The sequence below is a fragment of the Giraffa tippelskirchi genome, chromosome 6, assembly GCF_054371585.1.
Source record: "Giraffa tippelskirchi isolate mGirTip1 chromosome 6, T2T-mGirTip1v1.2.pri, whole genome shotgun sequence".
NCBI lineage: Eukaryota > Metazoa > Chordata > Mammalia > Artiodactyla > Giraffidae > Giraffa > Giraffa tippelskirchi.
In genome coordinates, this window is record NC_137280.1 from 139,619,970 (window position 1) to 139,639,956 (window position 19,987).

The 19,987-nt window shown below is 39.4% G+C and overlaps 1 protein-coding gene across 6 annotated transcripts in view; it reads left to right on the forward strand.

Annotated features, from left to right (window-relative positions):
* Positions 1 to 19,987, forward strand: part of LOC145510507 (uncharacterized) — a 546,282-nt gene that overhangs the window by 262,933 nt on the left and 263,362 nt on the right. The window lies entirely within an intron of this gene.

The following is a 19,987-nucleotide window of genomic DNA, read 5'->3' on the forward strand; positions in this document are numbered from 1 at the left end:
AATAAGGTCTTGCACCATTTTACATCTTTAAAAGTAGGTGTGAAGCACAGTGTAAACATTTGTTAAATCTGGGAGTGTGTATGGAATGCCTGACTCTTTTTTTTCCATATTTTTGGACATTTGAAATAGCTTATATTTGGAAAAAAATATAGAGCTAAAGAGAAATTTCAACTTTTAAAAAATTAATTGCAAAGAAAATAGAGCTAAAATGATATAGTGGCTAAATAGTAAATAGTAGCTGAAATGCCAGATCCAGGATCCAGAGTTAGGTGTAACTGCTTCCAGAGCTCACACTCTTAACTCCCACACCTTTGTCACTTCTCCCGCATGAGCCAGTGAAGGAAGAAGTAATAGTGACAGGAGCTTATGGGGTGCCAGACACTGTTCTCAGTAGCTGATGTGTATTAAGTCATTTATTCTTCCCCATGATCCTACGCAGGAAATACTCTTATTTTCTTTATGTTGTAGATGAAAGCTTTGAGCAGCATGTGGAGCACAAATCACTTGAAATCTGTTCTCTTAGTGTCTCTCATCTGCTATTCCCCCTCCATCCTGGAGGAGAGACCATGAATGAGGGTTCACAAGGGAGGAGCAATGTGTCCATCACTGGGTGTAATCCTTGACACCACCTTGTTCCTCATCCCCTGTTTTCATCAATCATCCATCTTTCCTAAATCCCCAAACTGCCCACTTCTCTTCACCTCCACTGCCTGCTGCTCTTCTCCTCTCAATTACGGTCATCTTCCACATGCCATAGCCTTTTGACAGCTCTCCCTGCTGCCTCTCCTATTCATCTTCTAGATCTGAGCAGAGTGCTTGACATGCAGATCACATCCCCTAATTCCCTTTCCCAGGGCTTCACATGGTTGTTAAATACAAAGAAAATCTTTAGTGTAGTTAAAGATCAGGCATGATCTAAGATAGCAGGCTCCTTTCTTGCCCATCTTCCCTTGGGTTTCCAACCACTTGGCTAAGCACTTTTGCACCTGAGGTATGTCCCTCCACAATTCTCTTTCCCCTTTGGTAACCACAAGTTTGTTTTCTATATCTGTGAATCTGTTTCTCTTTTGCATATGTATTCATTTATATTGTTTTTCAGATTTCACATATAAGTGATATCATCTAGTATTTGTCTTGCTCTGCCTTATTTCACTAAACACTTTTTTCTCTATAGTATTCACAAGTTTCATTGAAAAAGTAACTAATTACTTTAAAGCTTGCTGGAATATAAACACCATAACATGAGTCCCAAGCCTGTTTTCTCTATGACTGTATCCTCAGGGTGTAGAAAGTGCTTGGTGGGTAATGGTGGTTTAGTTGCTCAGTCACGTCCAACTCTTTGTGACCCCACTGACTGTAGCCTGCCAGGCTCCTCTGTCCATGGGATTTTCCAGGCAAGAATACTGGAGTGAGTTGCCATTTTCTTCTCCATGCTGGGTAATGGGGTGCTCAACAAGTGATGGTAGTTTAGTCACTAAGTCATGTCTGACTCTTGCAACCCCATGGCCTGTAGCCTGACAGGCTCCTCTGCCCATGGGATTTCCCAAGCAAGACTAGTGGAATGGGTTGCCATTTCCTTCTCCAGGGGATCTTCCCGACCCAAGAATTGAACGAGTGTCTCCTGTGTTGCAGGCAACCTCCTGCATTGCAGGCAGATTCTTTACCACTGAGTCACCAGGGATATCCATACTCAATAACTGTATACTGAGTAAATAAAGGATTAAATGAATGAGTGGATGAATGAATTTGTTTTTCTCTATTGATGTGGTAAATGGACAGGAAGACAACTCAGCTAGTCCACTGCCTGTGATCTCAGTTTGTCTCTTCCCTGTGATGTGGTGCATGGATCTGAAGGGTGAAAATCTTGTCCAGAGTGGCCACCAAAAAGAAAGAGAAATGTCAGTTTACTAGCATGAGTCAAGGTTTAGAGGCCAGCAGGCTAGGAGACCAAGGAAGTAAAGAGTGAAGAACTGAAGGTCATGGTGGATGTTTTCATGGTTGGGGGACAGTCACATACAAGTGATTGGAATGCATACATTTATGAAAAGATCAAAATGTGGCATAGTTCATTTGTGTTTGGGGGTTCCATTTATGATTTCATTTGTCAAAGGATTAGTTACAAAATGCTCTTATATATAAGAATCGCATTTGGCTTCTGAAAAATGCAGAGTCCAGAGCATATCTAGAAAGAAATTCTGAATCAGTACATTCAGATGTACCAGAGCCCAAATATCTGAATCAAAATAGTAAATAAAAGAGTGGAGGTGGGGTGGAACATTGGAGGAAAACACAAGCAGTTTTAAAAATCCTTGACCAATTACAACCTTTTGATTTAGTGGAAGCACAAGTTATGGTGTACATCTTCATGACATAGCAACTGTGTCACTAGATTCCCTTTAACAAGGAGGGTGATGCCATTATTACACCAATGAAATGTGCTAACTAATCTGTAGCACATAATGGCTTCTACTTTTAACTCTTACATGATAAAAATTCATGTTGATTTTACTTCCCTGTCTAGACTCAGCCCTCACCAAGTGTAAATATCAACCCAGAACTTTTATGCTGATCGGTTCGGTTCAGTTCAGTCGCTCAGTCGTGTCCGACTCTTTGCGACCCCATTTAAGCTCTAAAACAATATACCTGGGCTTCCCAGGTGGAGCTACTGGTAAAGAACCCTCATGCCAATGAAGAAGTTGTAGGAGAGCAGGTTTGGTCCCTGGGTCAGGAAGATCCCCTGAAGGAGAGCGTGGCAACTTACTGGAGTATTCTTGCCTAGAGAATCCCATGGACAGAGGAGCCTGGCGGGCTACAGTCCGTAGGGTTGCAGAGTTGGACACAACTGAAGCGACTTAGCACACATGCAAAACGATATATATTGTCAGTCCTCAGCCCTATAAATGCAAGCATTTCATGTTATTTTTACAAAATTATTATTCAGGAGCAGAACTGTTCCTTTGGAGAGAGTGTTTTGGGGGAAAGTTGGAGTTAAAAAAAAAAAGATGGAAAGTGATGAGTAGAAAAGCTGCTGTTAAAAGAGTATTTACAATGAAGAAATTTCTATTTAAAGCCCGGTTTTTAAAACAACAACAACAACAAAAAACTGGCCCCTCAGATAACCAATTAGATCCTAAAGCTGGCCTCGTCCTGATTTCATTATCATGTAGCACAGTGTGTCTCCTAGGGGACTTGTATTTTCTTAGTCATGCAGCACTTCACAGCTGGGCTGAAAATGCTGCCACATTATTTTTGAATGCAAGAAACTTGTGATTCCAGACTCTCCTAGGATTTTAACTCTCTTGCCTGAACAGATTGACACAACAACAGATGGTCCACATTGGATCACTGCAACTACCTTGGATATTAAGGATCAAACTCTTTAGAATAACAACTAGTGCATTAGATTTTGTAGACAAGTTTCTAATGGACTTATGTATACTTGTGGGAAAAAAAAGACTGAGCTCTACAGTAAAGCTATCATCTTCTTTTTATAATTTTTATTTTATATCGGAGTATAGTTGATTAACAGTGTTGTGTTAGTTTCAGGTATGCCGCAAAGTGATTCATTTATACGTATACATCTATCTATTATATTCAAATTCTTTTCCCATATAAGTTATTACAGGATATTGAACAGAGATCTCTGTGCTACAGAGAAGGTCCTTGTTGTTTATCTATTTTACATATGGTAGTGTGTATTTGTGAATACCACTCCCAATTTATCCCTCCCCCTAACCAAAAGAAAACCCTTTGGTAGCCATAAGTTTGTCTTCTAAGTCTGTAAGTCTGTTTCTGTTTTGTAAATAAGTTCATTTGTATCATTGTTTAATATTCTGCATATAAGCAATGTCATATGATGTTTGTCTTTCTCTCTCTGACTTGCTTCAGTTAGTATGACAATCTCTAGATCTATCCAAGTTGCTGCAAATGACATTATTTCATTCTTTTTAATGGCTGGGTTATATTTCATTGGATATATGTACCATATCTCCTTTATCCATTCCTCTCTCAATGGACATTTAGGTTCCTTCCATGTCTTAGCTATTGTAAACAGCACTGCAATGAACACTCAGGTATATATATCCTTCTGAACTATAGTTTTCTTCAGATTTATGCCCAGGAGTTAAATTGTTGGATCCTATGGTAGTTCTAGTTTTAGTTTTATAAGGAACCTCCATACTGTTCTCTATAGTGGCTATACAAATTTACATTCCCACCAACAATGTAGGAGAGTTCCCTTTTCTCCACACTCTCTCTAGCTTTTATTGTTTGTAGACTTTTTGATGATGGCCATTCTGACTGGTGTGAAGTGATACTTCATTATATTTTTTATTTACATTTCTCTAATAATTAGCAGTATGGAGTATTTTTTCATGTGCCTCTTGGTCATCTCTATGTATTCTTTGGAGAAATGTCTATTTAGGTCTTCTACCCATTTTTTGATTTTTTTTTTTAATATTAAGCTGCATGAGCTATTGTAGGTTTTGGAGATTAATCCCTTGTCAGATCATTTACAAATATTTTCTCCCATTCTGTGGGTTGTTTTTTTTCTTTGTTTGTTTATGGTTTCCTTTGCTATGCAAGAGCTTTTGAGATTAATTAGGTCCCATTTGTTTATTTTTGTTTTTATTTCCATTATTCTAGGAGACAATTTGAAAAAAGATACCACTGCAAATTATATCAAAGTGTATTCCTCCTCTAAGAGTTTTTGTAGTATCAAGTCTTACATTTAGTTCTTTAATCTATATTGAGTTATTTTTGTGTATGATGTTACAGAATGTTCTAATTTCATTCTTTTGGATGGAGCTGTCTAGTTTTCCCAGCCCCAGTTGTTGAAGAGATTGTCTTTTCTCTATTGAATAGTCTTGCCTCCTTTGTTGTAGACTGACTGACCACAGATGCATGGGGTAATTTCTGGACTTTCTATTCTGTTCCATTGTTCTATAACTCTATTTTTGTGCCAGAACCATACTGTTTTGATGACTGTGGTATTGTAGTATAGTCTAAAGTCAGGTAGCCTGATTCCTCCAGCCCCATTTTTCTTTCTCAAGACTGCTTTGGCTGTTTTTGGTATTTTTGGTCCCCAAAGAAATTAAAACATTTTTTGGTCCAGTTCTGTGAACAATTACCAATGCCATTGGTAATTTGATAGAGATTTGGAGCAATATAAGCTTCTTAAGGGAACACAATACCTGGTCACATCTGTGCTGAGTAAATGCAGGAAGTTTAAGATGAATCCACATGACTATTCCTCCAGTCTCTGGTTGGGGAATATTACATCTCCAGGAACTGGACTCTGAGACAGAAATTAATGTGTATTACTTCAATTAATGAGGGCAGTTAGGATCAATATTTGTGGAAGGGAAGGGAAAGAAAGATTGAGCAGATGGAGAAGTTAGGGCATGATGCAGTTTCAAAGACGCCTCTGCCAACCTCATGGGGAGTTCTGAAGCTAGAGTGGCTCTCTACCATTGTCCCAAGGTGAGACAAGGAAACCGAGCCTTGATGCTCCTGCCTGGACCACCCGTTAGTTGTAGGAAGGCTCACAAGGGCAATTCTCAAAGAGAGTTTATAATTGAGGACAATAATATGTTCTAGGTAATGCCCATCCTGGTGTTCTCTGCACTGGTGCTTGGGGTGCCTGCTGAGGCTGGCTCAGAGGAGAGTTATATGATCATGACATGGACTCCTGGTGATTGCAGCTTATGTGGACTACTGAAGATTTCTAAACAGCTTCAAAGACACCTCTCAAAGGGCACTTAGTGCATGGACTGCAAATGTGATCACTAGTTTCATAAATCTTTTTTTGTGCATCTTAAAAATATTGAACTTATTCATATTTGAAAAGAAAGTATCTATATGTAATGGGAGTATACAAAAATAACTCACCCCAAAAAATACATGTGAAAAAAAACATTGTCTCAGAACATATCAGTAACTCATGCTGGGCAGACTGGGACACTGATGGCTCCTAAGCTGAGAAAGAATGGTCAGTGGCAGGAATTTAGCAGCTAAGAATGGCAGTGTATGAAAATCTAGTGGTCCAACTCACAAAATCCAAAGGGACACAACAAACTCAGGCTCACTCTGGATCCTTGTTCACTTTGGGAGGATTCCATCTGGTTCGTAAGAGAGGGAGGTGTGACAGCAGACAGAGGTGGTCTTCATGGTCCAGAGGATGGAGGAGAGGGAGCCCAGCTGGGAAAAGCCTCTGAACCCAGTGGGGAGAGAATGAGGTGTGAGTAAGGAAAGGACAAGAGTCAGGGAAGCCTTGGTGGCCTGGAGACATAGCCCCAGGCTGCTTAGTTTGAGTCTGTCCAGTATGCTCTTTGGCACTGTTTATAATGTGTCTCACATACATAAAAGCTTTGCTGCCCCAATTAGGTAAAAAATTTTTAAGGGTAAAGACAAGGTTTCTCTTCTTTTATATCCTCCCTTTATCTGTAACAGTATTTGGACTATTCTAAACCAATACTCTGGGGTCTGGCTGACTGGAACGAAGGAAGGATAGAAAGAGAACTGGGACTTCATGGTAGTCCAGTGGCTAAGACTCTGTGCTCCCAATCCAGGGGGCCCCAGTTTGATTTCTGTGCAGGAAACTAGATCCCACATGCCGCAACTAAAGATCCTGAATGCAGCAACTAAGACCCAGTGCAAGTAAATAAATAATTTCTTTTTTTTTTTTTTTAAAGAAGAGACCTAAAGGAAACAAAGGATTTTAAAACCCTCTGACCTGGGACACTCCTCTTGTTCTTAATATCTCTATTTTGCTTCCAGTCTGAAATGTGAATATCACCCCCTTCCACTGTCCTTCACAATTCAAATTATACACTCTATCCCAAACGTGCCTTTCCTTGCACCGTTCTTTTCCTATGAAGTACTCATCACAGTATAGAAAGACTTATTTGTTTTGTGTTTTGCTGTTTGATTTCTGTTTCTGTTTAGACTGTTAGTGGTGCAAGGGGAGGGCTTTGTCATTCCACGTCACGTTTTCTGTCTGATGCATGTCTATAATTAGTCAATGATGTTTGAACAAATGAATGAAATGAAAGAAGAATATAAAGAACTTCTTGTACTGGTGAGGAAGTAAATTGAAGAGTAGAAAGTTCTCAGTTACTGGTTTTGTAGTATATTTTACCTTTCGATGAATGAACTCAAAATAAGTCTGTTTGGACACTGAAGACAGTGTTTTCCAATCCCACTAGACTCATTTGTACTTGTAGGCTGGTAGGGTTTCATATTCACAGGGACCAGATCTAAACACAGCCTCTCACTGCCCTTCCTCTGGCCATCTCTCTCTCCAGGTTTGTCTCCCAGCATGTCTGCTCTGTCATTTTATGTATAATTAACTCTGCCCGTGATAAGAATTTCTTTGACAGGATTCCCAGCCAGTGGAGTAAATTTAGAGACCTAATTACCACATGCCTGAACTCTGGGCTCGCTTTAAGCCCTCAGCTATGATATTGCAGATGAATGACTTGGTCTGGCTGCTTTCTGAGGGGAAGGCTTTTTTGAAATTATTATGACTCCTATCTCCAAAGTATTTCAAATGCCAGCAATTGAGATTGGGCTTTGAAATTAGGATGTACTGGTTTTTGTAAGACCTAATTACCACATGCCTGAACTCTGGGCTCGCTTTAAGCCCTCAGCTATGATATTGCAGATGAATGACTTGGTCTGGCTGCTTTCTGGGGGGAAGGCTTTTTTGAAATTATTATGACTCCTATCTCCAAAGTATTTCAAATGCCAGCAATTGAGATTGGGCTTTGAAATTAGGATGTACTGGTTTTTGTACTTGACACAACCCTGAATTTTTGCAGTTTTTATTTCTGCCTTGAACAGACAACTCCCAGTGAAGATGAGTAGCACAGCTGGGAAATCTTGTGTAGGCAGTTTTCAGTTTTATTTTTCCCTTTGCTAATAGTAGAGAGAAAAGAAATAGGCTGATAAACAATTAGTGAGATGCAGCTTATTTTTTCAATATTTTTTCCTATCTTAAAAAAATTCACTCTTTGAGGTTCTCTCAGATGACATGGATCAGTTAGCAGCAGTGATGATAGTAGTGTTTTTGCCAAGTCTTGCTCTGTGCTAGTCACTGCACAAAGCTCAACCAGGTGTCTTAGGTCCTCTCATTCCTCCTGTTTTACTGATGAGAAAACTGAACCTCAGCACTTAAATAACTTTCATACTAGCTGGGAGAGCTGTGACTCAGACACAGTTGTCTTGGAATCCACACCTCAGGCTTTTAATACTACTATATTCTCTCTGTGATATGAAACTACTTGGACTGAAATTCTTGGCTGGAAAGATTTCAGAAAGAGAGCTCTCGTAGAAATAACATTTTCTCAGGTTTCCAAGGAAGGATAGTGGTCAACCTACAAACATTTTGTTTTAGAGAATGTCAAACTTGTAATGATCGTAATTTTTGGCAGATTTTTACTTTAACGATAACCATGTGTTACGTTAATAACCCCCCAGAGTTACTGGGGCAATTGTACTGAAGGTCCCCTAAACCTTCAAGTTGCGAATTTTCAAAGATGCTAACAAATGTCTGGTTCTGGCAGCAAACCAGAACCTGTGTCATCAATGTCAGGCATGAGTGATATTGCTGCTCGCCCTCCATCTCCTATTGCTTACCATCCTTCAGCTTTACCATTTCCCACCTCTTCTCCCTTCTCCATCCAGTAACTCTTCTCTGCTTGTTCACTTGATGCCAGCCCTTGTATGCCAGCTGTTGTACTGTTCTACTGTACTTTTCAAGGTGCTACACTTTACGTTTAAAATGTTTTTGTGTGTGTTTGTTTTTTTATGTATTACTTGTGTGAAAATATTATAAATCTATTACATTATAGTACTATGTAGCCAATTGTGTTAGTTGGGTACCTAGGATAACTTTGTTGGATTTACAAATGTGCTCTTGGATCGGAACTTGTTGGTTTATAGGGGACTTACTATATTGTTCTCTGTTCGATTCTCGGGTTGGGAAAATCCCCTGGAGAAGGGATAGGCTTCCCACTCCAGTGTTCTTGGGCTTTCCTAGTGGCTCAGATGGTAAAGAATCTGCCTGCATTGTGAGAGACCTGGATTCAATCCCTAGGTTGGAAGATCCCCTGGACAAGCGAACCTGAATATTCACTGGAAGAAATGATGCTGAAGCTCCAGTATTTTGGTCACCTCATGAGAACAGATGACTTATTGGAAACATCCCTGATGCTGGGAAAGATTGAGGGCAGAAAGAGAAGACGGCATCAGAGGATGAGATGGCTGGAATGCATCCCTGATGCAATGAACATGAACATGGGCAAACTCCGGGAAATGGTGAGGGACAGGGAGGCCTGGAGTGCTGCAATCCATGGTGTCGCAAAGAGTCGGACACAGCTAGGTGACTAAACAACAACAGCAACTATATTATTCTAGTTCTAATTGGAGCAAGTTTAGAAACCTAGGGTTCAAGATGCTTGATCTGGAATAACTCCTTGTCACTCTGCTCATAGTTCCCTGATCTGTCTACAGCAGATGGCCACTGTCCCAGGCATAAGTGGGTGGAAATTTCTTGACCTTCACTGACCTGTTCCAGTCCGTTTAGGGTAACTATTATTTCTGTCTTTGGAAACATTAAGTCATCTCTTCTTGTATGAAGATGTTGTTGCTTAATAAAAATTATTCATATTTGTAAAATATTTTCCGCTTTACAAAGCATGTTCACGTACTTGGTTTTCATGTGATCCTGAGTCAGGCAGGGCAGGAATTCATTCCCTTCTTGACTCAGCAAGTTTTTATTGTGTCTCCTATTTGCATAAAAGTATCCTTTCCATTTTGCAGATGAGTAAACTGAATCTCAGAGAGAATAAATCACCTTCGGTGCCTCTCTCAGTCTTACAGTGCCAAAATTAGGGCTTCTTTAAACCTGTGGTGAGCTGATGTTTGAAGGACAGACTCTGTACTTCATTTCCTAAGCCATGGATTAAAACTTTGCTCACAGGGGCAGCCTGAATATCATTTCATGTATATAACAGTTTCTAGAATTATTAATCAACAAGATTTCCTTTGGATTAATCAGTAAACAGTCCCTTTCTTTTAGAAGCATGGGTCCTGTTTGTATTTTCTTTATGGAAAACCCTTAGAGTAGTTTATAACACCCTCTCGATCTAGCTGTTACATCCGTCTTCAGCCCAATCCTACAATTCCAGCATTTTCAGTTTCTCACTGGTCTTTCTTACCTCAAATCTGCACCTTCTCGATTTGTTAACATGCCAGGGAATTTTAGTTGACACATTCCTACCAGAACCTCTGATACAGACTCTTAGTGCCGAGCACCCCCCCTCCATTTGACTGCTCTTTGCGTATGTATTTACGTAAATGTTGTTCATTTAATATTTCTATCCCCAACTGGACTGAAAGCAGTGGAGGGGATGCCTATTTTTGTTCACCACTAGGGAGCTTAATTCATGTAAAAGTTACCACCATGTGCCTAACAAGAGTAGATGAGACACTCCAAAAACAGATATTTGGGTGAATGAATCAAAGTAAGGCTCACCGTGTTGGATCTTTGATGTTCTTGGATTACTCACACAAATCTTGAATTTTTTATTACTGTAGTAACAAGTTACCAAAAATTTGATGGCTTACAAAAATATCTATTTATTGTCTGTTTTCATGGGTCGGAAGCCTAGGTACAAGATGACTCAGATTCTCTGCTTATGGTCACGAGGTCAAAGTTAAGGTGTTGATAGGCCTGGGCTGTTATCTGAGGGGCAGTCTGCTTTTAGACTTGCTCAAGTTTTTGGTAGAATTCTGTGTGGTTCCAGGTTTTCAGCCAGGGGCTACTCTTAGTTCATGGAATAAACAGCCCTCAGCCCATGGTCGTGAACTCTCCTTGTGTTTATCAGCTTTTGCCTTCTCCTCTGCCTCATTTTCTGACTCTTGTTTTTCCCACCTCTTCTGCTTTTCAGGCTCTTCCATAGTTTACCAGGATATTCTAGTATAATCTCATTGGATTGACATATCCTAGGGGTTAGGACATGGGCATATTTGTGTGACCCTTTTCCTGCCTACCATAAGTCAAATGTATATACATTTGTGTGTGAGTTATTGTAATGAAGAGAATGGCATTTGTAATAGAATGACATTTCTGTGGCTTTCTTCCTTTTCTGTAGATGGCACAGAATTTGGTAGATAGGTTTCCTAGAAGGGGAGCTAATGAAGTTAGGGACTGCATAGCTTCAAACAATTTAAAATAATGGCATTCTCACTCCATTACTTTTGAGTGGTAGCAGTTCACATTAGTGCACTGATTCCTTACGGAGCAGGAGTGCTGACCAAATGAGGTTCACAAAATGGACAGAGGAGAGAAGTATGTTTGGTGGCAGACAGCTGTCAGCTTTAATAGATGGCCGTGCCTTTGGAGTTACCCCTCACCTACTTGTGAGCACTTTGCCTCTTTCACGGGACTGACTCCTCTTGGGGGTTTGCCCAAGATAATAGTCTTTCTCTAAAAGGGAGTTTCCTAAATTTGGATGCCTCAGAATTTCTTCTTTGCATTTTCGAATCCCTGATGCTATTCTTCTTCTCTTGATACAGTCAGGAATAGAGTATGCTTGCATCTCAAGGGGGCGGGGGATAATAATTTGAGATTAAAAAAAAATAGGTAATTTTTTCAATGATTCCATTGACTTACCTTTCTTCATTTTCCCTTTCCTCCCTGCCCTCCTCCTTTCCCTTCTTTCTTTCTTTTTCATTCATTTATTCATTCCCTATATCTTATGACCAAAAATTTAAAAATACTCTTTGATATTTGTGTGTAGGTCAGTATACCTTTTGTTTATCCATCCTGGAGATGATACACTCATTTAAAACATCCACTATCAGGTCAGTATGAGAAATATTATGAAGGATCTTCTATTCCTGAATATATTCAGGGCATTTTAGCATATTAAAAGGATCTATTATTTACCAAACTTATTTCACCATGCTTATATTCCCCTAGCATATATGATTAGTATGCATGGAACCAAGGTTCTAGAGAGCAATGGGAAATGGTGCTTGAGAACACAGAACAAGAGAAGTTAGAGATGGAAAAAAGTATAAGAGGATTCCTCTGTGGCTTGTGATGTGCATGACATCATCTCTGGCAGGATTAATACAGGAAGCATGTGCCCTGAAACAGTTTGTGGGTACCGGTTTATGACCTGTTGGAAACCGAGCCACACAGCAGGAGGTGAGTGGCAGGCCAGGGAGCCAAGCTAGCTCCCCACCACTAGCATCACTAGCATTATTAGCTGAGTCCTACCTCCTGTCGCATCAGATTCTCATAGGAGTGTGAACTCTACTGTGAACTGCGCATGCATCTAGGTTGTGCACTCCTTATGAGAATCATCCCAAACCAACCCCCACCCTGATCAGTGGAAAAATTTTCTTCCATGAAAGTGGTCCCTGGTGCCCAAGAGATTGGGGACCACTGTTTTAAATCACCATTTTGTGGGCTGATGATTCATCTCACCTATGTCTAACTCTTTGCAACCCCATGGACTGTAGCCCGCCATACTCCTCTGTCTGTGGGATTTTTCTGGCAGGAATACTGGAATGGGTTGCCATTTCTTCTTTCTTTGCAGGATGGGAAGGATGCAAATTGAGAAGAACATGCAAAGCTGGGTCATAGGTTGAGAACTGATCATACATAGAAACACGGAGAAGAGTTTGGGACTCAGGCCATAGAATGCTGTATTTTGTATGGACAAAGCACTGAGTGTCCAGATTCATGCAGATAGCTCCACACTCTTTCCTTCTGATACTTGCTTCCACAGTCGTCTCTCCAGAGTTTGCATGATGACCACTGAAGAGTTTCAAGTTGACTCTTAAGAAGTGTGATTTACCATTGTATCAAAGTAACAACCCTGTTAAGCACTTACATTTGAAGGCCCTGCACTAGACATGGTGGCAGCAAGGTGGACAGTAGAGTATGAGTTGTGTTTCTCAATTGCAAAACCCTTATAGAGTTGTCAGTAGAGGAGCTGAAGATCATCTTTTTCATTAAACTTCCTTCACGAGTGTTCATAACGGCCTGTTAAGAAAAGAATGTGGCCAATCCTTGTTCCCATGCACTGATGCCACATGACAAAGAAGGCTTGAGTGGCATTCGAGAAGGCTTAGGCAACTTTTGAGTAAGGACTCAACAGAAATAGCTAACTTCCCCAAAATACCATATTCTTATAATTTGAATTTTCATTTATTAATATCCTTCCTGAACATCCCTCTCATAGCTAGTAGCATTTAATAGCCCCTCAACCCCACAGTTCAGAGAAAGCAATGGCAACCCACTCCAGTACTCTTGCCTGGAAAATCCCATGGACGGAGGAGCCTGGTAGGCTGCAGTCCATGGGGTCGCTAAGAGTCGGACACTACTGAGCGTCCTTGCTTTCACTTTTCACTTTCATGCATTGGAGAAGGAAATGGCAACCCACTCCAATGTTCTTGTCTGGAGAATCCCAGGGACGGGAGGGGGGAGGCTGGTGGGCTGCCGTCTATGGGGTTGCACAGAGTCGGACATGACTAAAGCAACTTAGCAGCAGCAGCAGCAACCCCACAGTTGAGACAATTCAGAGTCAATTTTGAGTTTCAACTTTCTTAACCTTCTAAAACCCACTGGTTTCTAAATTTTATCTTTCTGCTCCCCAAATACCTCTAAAAGCTACCCTTTTCCACCTGCTCAATGCTCCAGTATCACTGTCTAGTTTGATTCCTCATTATCCTTTGGTTGATTCATAGAAATAACCTCCTAATGGTTCTTGTTATTCAATTTCTCGCGACTCCAGTCCATCTGCCTTTCTGCTGCCAATTATCCATCCAGAACAGAGACCCAGTTATGTCACTCTCTTGCTCACAATCCTTCAGAGGTTTCTCCTTGCTTATGGGATAAAGCATCAGACTCAGGTTGGTATTTATGAGGCCTCTCACGATCTGGCTCCAGCGTGGCCTTTCGGTTTCATTGCCAGCCAGTTCTTTGGGCTCATGCCAGTATTTACTCCATCTGCCCTCTCTGCCAAACACTTTTCCCCTAAGGCAGTTATCCAAGTTCAAAATATTCCACTCTACCTCTTACTTCTCTCCAGCAAACTCCTATTCATCTTTCCATTTCTAGCTAAGATGTCCCTCTCTCCAGACAGCCTGTTCTGATTCAAGTCTACCGTCTCCCATCCGATCTTCTTTCCTCATCAACACTTAAATACATGTTGTTCATATCCTGGTATGCTGATAACAACAATAATCATGGCAACTTCCATTAACTGACTCTGTGTCAGGCTGTTCTGGGCACAACAGTTGTCTCACTGAATCACCCACCAACATTATGAGAAGATATTATAATTCTCACATTACAGATGAAGAGACAGGCTCAGGAGGAAGTTAAGTAACTCTTATAAGTTCCCCAGCTCAAAAGTGGAAAACATGAGTTCAAACCCAGATCTTTTTGACGTAAGCAACTGGATTGTTTATGGTTGCTTCGCATGGTGCTCCAGAGTATGGTACCAGAAGTGATCCCTTGCAACTAGACTTTCTGGTTATAGAAGAGTTTCTTCTCTTCTGTGAGTTCTGAGGCTTTCTTTTCCTTAAATATCTATAACTGTGCCTGATGTATATTAATAGATTCTTAAGAAAATTTTATTGCAGTATAATTGAGTTAAAATGTTGTGCTAGTTTCAGGTATATAGCAAAGTGAATCAGTTTCACACACACACACACACACACACATATATAAATATATATACACACACACATGCATCCATTCTTTTTCAGTTTTTCTTTTCATATAGGTTATTACAGAATACTGAGTTTCCTGTTTTATAGAATAGGTCCTTATTAGTTATCTGTTCTGTCTATAGTAGTGTGTATATGTTAATCCCAATCTCCCAATTTATCACTTCCTCCCATGTTTCCCTTTTGGTAAACATAAGTTTGATTTTGAGATTTGTGATATCTGTAGGTTGGTTTCTGTTATGTAAATAAGTCCATTGGTATCATTTTTTATTAGATTCCCCATGTAAGTGATATTATATGGTATTTGTCTTTCTCTTTCTGACTTACTTAGTATGATAATCTCTAGGAACTTTTATGTTGCTACAAGTGGCATTGTTTGTTTTTTTTTTATGACTAAATAAAATTCAGTTATATGTGTGTGTGTGTGTACACCACACCTTCTTATCCATTTCTCTGTTGATGGACATTTTGGTTGCTGCCATGTATTGGCTGTTGTAAATAGTGCTGCTGTGAACATTGGGGTGCATGTATCTCCTTGCATTACAGTTTTCTTCCAGTATATCCCCAGGAGTCAGATTGCTAGATGCTATGGTAAATCTATTGTTAGTTTTTTAAGGAACCTCCATACTGTTGTCATAGTGGTTGTACCAGTTTGCATTTCCACCAGCAATGTAGGGGGGCTCCCTTTTCTCCACATCCTTTCCAGTGTTTATTGTTTGTAGATTTTTTGATGATGGCCTTTCTGACAAGTATGTGGTGGTACCTCATTGTAGTTTTGATTTGCATTTCTCTAGCAATTAGTGATGTTGGGCATATTTTCATGTGCTTATTGGCCATCTGTATGTCTTCTTTGGAGAAATGTCTATTTAGATCTTCTGCCCACTTTTGATTGGGTTGTTACTTTTTCATATTGAACTGCATGAGCTGTTTGTATATTTTGGAGATTAATCTCTTGTAGGTCACATTGTTTGCAAATTTTCTCATGTCATGTAGTTTGTCTTTTCGTTTTATGATTTCCTTTGTTGTGCAGAAGCTTTCAAGTTTAATTAGGTCCCATTTTTAAATTTTTGTTTTTGCTTTCATTACTCTAGGAGATAGATCAAAAAAGATATTTCTGCAGCTTATGTTGGAGAGTGTCCTAACACACCCTAACACCATACACACTCAAAATGGATTAAAGACTTAAATGTAAGGATGGATACTATAGAACTCTTAGAGGAAAAATGTAGTTATAGATTCTTAAAATATATTTTTTGAGTGAGAGAATGAAAGATAGAATGAATGGCTATTAGGTTCTAATAAAGTCTTAGCTGGGTTAAATATAGAATATTTGTTTATTTATAAATATCATGAGTTTGAAAAATTTTGTGTTGGGGACAATTCATCCAGGAAACAGGAAGGACTGAATGCAGAGATGAGTTAGATTTGTATTGCTTTGCTGTGTAGCTCTATCAATTAGGAATGGCTGCAGGTGGGGACCTAAATGAAGAAATCTGGACATAGCTATTGCTATCATTGGTTCAGAAGTGGCATCTCTACAATTCTTTGTTTTACCTCTGTGCATGTTGCATCATGATCACAAGATGACTGCTCTAATTCCAGATGTCACATCCACTTTTAAAACATACAGAAAGAGAAAACAAGAGTGGTTCCAATTATAAGTTTTCCTTTTATTATAACAAAATATTTTCCAAGAGTTCCCAACAGACTTTTATCTGCATCTCCTTGACTCAAACCTTGTCCTTGGATCTCTCTGGCTGTCAAGGAGATTTAGGAAGGGATAGGTAAAGATCCACCAAGAATGGGATCAGGGTCTTTTAACCAAAAAGAGAGGATATAGATAATAGGTAGACAACTAACAGCACCAACTATAGAATGCATGCTATTTTCCTTCATTGTTCACACTGAATTTATCTTTCAGCCTCCATCATGCTGTACTTTCCAATTTTTTATTGTCCTACAAGAAGGGTAGATACTCAAAACTAAAAGTAATGTACTGAGTGATATTTTGAAGAATAAATGATGTTTGAAAGAGGTAAAAAAAAAAAAAAAGTCCTAATTATTAACCAGGCAAGTTTAAGCTTTTTAAGCTCCAGCTTCCTCCTTTGTAAAATTGGAATGATAATAATGACAATACAGGTTTAGTGTGAGGATTCAATGAAATCTTGCAGGCTTCATTTCTCCAGAACACTGGAAGCAATGTGGCTATTGCTATTATTGTAATTATTACATTTTTTAAGAGTGTATGTTTCTTTGGAATTGGCAGGGAAGTGTAACAGTGAAAGATGGAACCAGTAAACCCATCTCCTCTTTTGTTCTTTAACTCAAATGTGGGTAAATTTGTCTCTAAAAAGAGCCAGATAGTAAGTATTTTAGTCTTTGTTGGCTATACTGTGTCTCTCTTTGTCACATCACAATAGTCACAGACAATATGTATGCATTCCAGTAAACTTTATTTATAGACACTGAAATTCGAATTTCACATAATTTTCATGAGTTATGAAATGTTATTCTTGGATTTTTTTCAACCATTTAAAAGTGTGGAAATGACTCTTAGCCCATGGTGGCTCTATTTGACCTGTGGGTCATTGCCAGTTCCTTGTTCCACTTAATACCATCACCATCTTTTCTAGCATACTAGGTTACAGTTACCATTCACTCCCTCACACATGGAATCTACTTCCTATTTGAATATGGAGGATTTCAATATTGGCAAGAGGGATTTTAATGTGCAAATCACTAATTCCTCTTACTGGAATGACAGTACACAATTCCAAAACAATGAATTTTATTTTGCATTCTGTAAGGAAATAATGTAGCTTTGTATGGTACATATAAATAATATGTAGCTTTAAATAAATATAAATATAATGAGAATATTCTTGGCTTATGAGGAAGCAAGAAATCATATCACACTCTCAACAGGTAGTAAGCAGGTTTCTTCTGCCCAGCCACCCTCCTGTGTCCATCTGATCTTTTTGTGGCACTAGAGTGTGCATATATAATACAGGATGAATATACCCTTGCTTATTTTGCACCATGAAGAATCATGGTTTGATTTGTAGAATTCCACCAGGAGTAAATAAACTCCAGTCTGATAGCTTGAGAATAAAAATGAGACCATGTTTGTTCTTTCCTTTTGTTCAGTTTCTTCTTTCTTCAAACCAGTTACTCAGGCCTCACTACCACTTCTGGGCAGCAGCCTTGAAGTCTTGAAACTCATCATGTCATGTTGAAAATGAGAGACAACAGCTGTCAGAGCCAGCATTTGATGCCTTTGACTTGTTTCCGTGTGCCAAAAGGAAAAAAAAAAAAAAAGCATGCTTGCAAGCTGTACAATTGGGAGGATTTACCGTTTCTTAAACTAAGGATTCTGAGCAGCTATGAGATAACAGTGCTTCCCTCTAAGCTGTTTTGCACAAAAACATATCTGTTTTATTTTTCCTGCAGCCACAGAAACATGTTTAATATCAATAATGGTACTGAAACAAGGCAGCCAGAGAATTTCTGGATATAACATGTATTGACTTGAAAAATAGCAGAACTGTTATAAAGATGTAACGATATATCCATCTTTGCTTACTCTTCCTCCATCTGTGTTATAGATAAGGAAAGCTCGTGAGAGAACTTATATGATGTTATCAGATTTTGTGATGCTTGTGAGGTAGGCTGGGATTTCCATATGAATCAACTTATAAAAATAATACTTAACCTTGCAGTGAATGCATGCATTGTCATTTTATTTATTTATTTTTATAAATAAATAAATATATATATATATATATATATATATACTAATTGATAGCATATTAAAAAGCAGAGACATTACTTTGTCAACAAAGGTCCGTCTAGTCAAGGCTATGGTTTTTCCAGTGGTCATATATGGATGTGAGAGTTGGACGGTGAAGAAAGCTTAGCGCCGAAGAATTGATGCTTTTGAACTGTGGTGTTGGAGAAGACTCTTGAGAGTCCCTTGGACTGCAAGGAGATCCAACCAGTCCATCCTAAAGGAGATCAGTCCTGGGTGCTCATTGGAAGGACTGATGTTGAAGCTGAAACTCCAATACTTTGGCCACCTCATGCAAAGAGTTGACTCATTGGAAAAGACCCTGATGCTGGGTAGGATTGGGGCAGGAGGAGAAGGGGATGACAGAGGATGAGATGGCTGGATGGCATCACCGACTCGATGGACATGTGTTTGAGTAAACTTCGGGAGTTGGTGATGGACAGGGAGGCCTGGTGTGCTGCGATTCATGGGGTTGCAAAGAATCGGACACGACTGAGAGACTGAACTGAACTGATATATGAATATAGTTGATATAAAGTATCTTATAGCTTACAGATGTACAATATAGTGAGTCACACTTTTTTATTTAGTTTTAGTTTTGTTTGTGCTGGGTCTTCATTGGTGAAAGGGCTTTTCTCTAGCTGCGGAGAGCATGGGCTACTCTCTAGTTGTGGTGTGTGGGCTTTTCATCATGGTGGCTTCTCTTGTTTGGAGCACAGGCTCTAGGGCTTGTGGATTTCAGTGTTTGCGTCTCCTGGGCTGTAGAGCACAGGCTGAGTGGTTGTGGTGCATGGGGCTTAGTTGATCCGTGGCATGTGGGATCTTCCCAGACCGGAGATTGAACCTATGTCTCCTGCATTGGCAGATGGATTTTCTACCACAGAGCCACCAGGGGAGCCCCAGTGAGTTATGATTTTTAAAGGTCACACCCCATTTATGGATATTATAAAATATAGGCTGTATTCCCTGTACTATACAATATATACTTGTAGTTTATTTTATACATAATAACTTGTACCTCTTGATCCCCTATCCCTATATTTTCCCTCTCCATCTCCCTGTCTCCCCTGGTAACCACTGGTTTGTTCTCTATGTATTTGAGCCTTCTTCTTTTTTATTATATTCACTAGTTAGTGTATTTTTTAGATTCCACATGTAAGTGATATCATACAGTATTTGTCTTTCTCTGGCTTATGTCCCTTAGCATAATGCCCTCCACGTCCATTCATGTTGCTGAAAATGGCAAAATTTCATTAACTTATGGCTGAGTAATATTCCATTGTATTTATATACCACATCTTCTTTATCCAGTCATCTGTTGATGGACGTGTAAGTTGTTTCCATATCGTGGCCGTTGTAAATAATGCTGCTTTGAACATTGGGGCACTGGCATTTATTTATTGGCTTATACTTTCTTTAGTCATATATAATTTTAGTGTTTTCCTACCC